Source organism: Erpetoichthys calabaricus, chromosome 2, assembly GCF_900747795.2.
Source record: "Erpetoichthys calabaricus chromosome 2, fErpCal1.3, whole genome shotgun sequence".
Taxonomy (NCBI): domain Eukaryota; kingdom Metazoa; phylum Chordata; class Cladistia; order Polypteriformes; family Polypteridae; genus Erpetoichthys; species Erpetoichthys calabaricus.
In genome coordinates, this window is record NC_041395.2 from 188,283,074 (window position 1) to 188,285,573 (window position 2,500).

Below are 2,500 nucleotides of genomic sequence, written 5' to 3' on the forward strand. Positions count from 1 at the left end.
CGTGTTCTCGGGTAGGTGCACCAAAAAATTTATACATTTAAGCATGTAATGGGCAAACAAAAAATGAGGTATACCCGAAGGCACTGCAGTAGTACTTAATGTAACTTTACTTCTTAAATTTTAATGTTTTACTGTTTAATAATTTATACGCTTCTTATATGTTGTTCAAATTCTTTTATCAAAATACCACTGACAGCGCAATGCACGATAACATGGAGTGAATACACCATACGCATCCGCCCACGGCTGCCCTGCTGTGCGCAGATAGGAGTTGATTCTACAATAAAATAAAATAAAGATAAAAAGAGTAAAACGATCATCACCCATAAAGCGGATAGTAGACGTGACGTACTGTATGTGTACCACATTTCAAGTGTATAGGTGAAACGGTTTGCGAGCTACAGGTCATTTAAAATCCTGGACAGACACACAAATTGCCACGGTAGCAAATTACAGAAGAAGATTTTACTGTTTAATAATTTATATTTATATGAAATGTGCTTCTTATATATTACTTCATATTCTCATATGATAATGATGTTAATGTTTATATTGATTTCTGTGTTATTAAAACTGCATGTATGTGTGTATATGTATATATATATATATATATATATATATATATATACTAGCAAAATACCCGCGCTTCGCAGCGGAGAAGTACTGTGTTAAAGAGGTTATGAAAAAAAAAGGAAACATTTTAAAATAACGTAACATGATTGTCAATGAAAGCCCGTTTCAGTCAGTAAGTCTTATGTGTGTGTTTATGTATGTGTGTATATATATGTTGATGTGTATATGTAGATATGTATATATATGTATATGTATATAAATGTTTATGTGTGTGTGTATATTATATATCTAATATATATATATATATATATATATAAAAGACAGCAACAGTTATAACAATGACAACACAATTACATTGACAATCATGTTACGTTATTTTTAAAATGTTTCCTTTTTTTTTCAAAACCTCTTTAACACACTACTTCTCCGCTGCGAAGCGCGGGTATTTTGCTAGTATTATATATACATATACACATATATTTTTTATATATATATTTTTTATATATATATATATATATATATTTTTTATATATATATATATATATATATATATATATATATATATATATATACACATACATACATACATACATATAAACACATAGATGCAATATAAACAACATTAACATCATTATCATATGAGAATATGAAGTAATATATAAGAAGCACATTTCATATAAATATAAATAATTAAACAGTAAAATCTTCTTGTATAATTTGCTACCGTGGCTTTTCGTTGGTCTGTCCAGGATATTTAAATCACCTGTAGCTTGCAAACTGTTTCACCTATTGACTTGAAATGTGGTACACATATAATACATCACGTCTGCTATCCGCTTTATGGGTGATGATTGTTTTACTCTTTTTATGTTTATTTTATTTTAGAATCAACTCCTATCTGCGCACACCAGGGCGGCCGTGGGCAGATGCGTATGGTGTATTCACTCCATGTTATCGTGCATTGCGCTGTCACTGGTATTTTGATAAAAGAATTTGAACAATATATAAGAAGCGTATAAATTATTAAACAGTAAAACATTAACATTTAAGAAGTAAAGTTACATTGAGTACTACTGCAGTGCCTTCGGGTATACCTCATTTTTTCTTTGCCCATTACATGCTTAAATGTATACATTTTTTGGTGTACCTACCCGAGAACACGCGACATATAACCGACCGTGGGAGAAGCATGGATTTTAAAGAAGCGTTGAGTTCATCTGCTGGTCTCCCTCGTGGAATAACTGGTAATGTTTCACTAAAATCTACAGCGAGTAAAACGACATTACCTCCTTTTTTTTTTGTACGATCTCTGAGATGTTGCTTTTTTCGGTTCAAGGCTTCATAAGCTCTTTTATGTTCCATGGTGTACTTAATAAGTACTAATTATCCCAAACCATCATCTTTGAATGTTGCAAGACTTTCGCCTTGTATGTAGATCGGGGTAATTACATTCATTGCATTCCTAGTCTGAATCACAATCTGATTGTATGGGTGGTTACCTGGCACTGTAGGGTTGCCACCCGTCCTTTAAAATACGGAATCTTGCCACGTTTGACAATGAAATTGCGCGTCCCGTTTTGAATCAATACTGGACGGGATTTATCCCGTATTTTTGTAATCATTTTTTTTTTAAAGCAGCGTCTCATGCAAATCATCCCACACGCATTTTATGAAGATGCCTCCTTTCCTACTTTTGATTGGGTAATACTTGATGTCATCGTTAGTTTGATTGGTGTTTTTAACTGTCCAGTGAGGAGGGCGTGTCTTTTAAGTACAGTCTGCAAAGTGTTGGCACTGAGATGTGGCGTCAGCGCCATACTTGAAGCCACTAACGTTGCGGTCAGCAAGTCGGCTAACATCCGCCATGTGCCGTCTTTCAGTTGCGAGAAGCAGATCATAGAATGGTTGAAACTGTTGCCCCTAACGT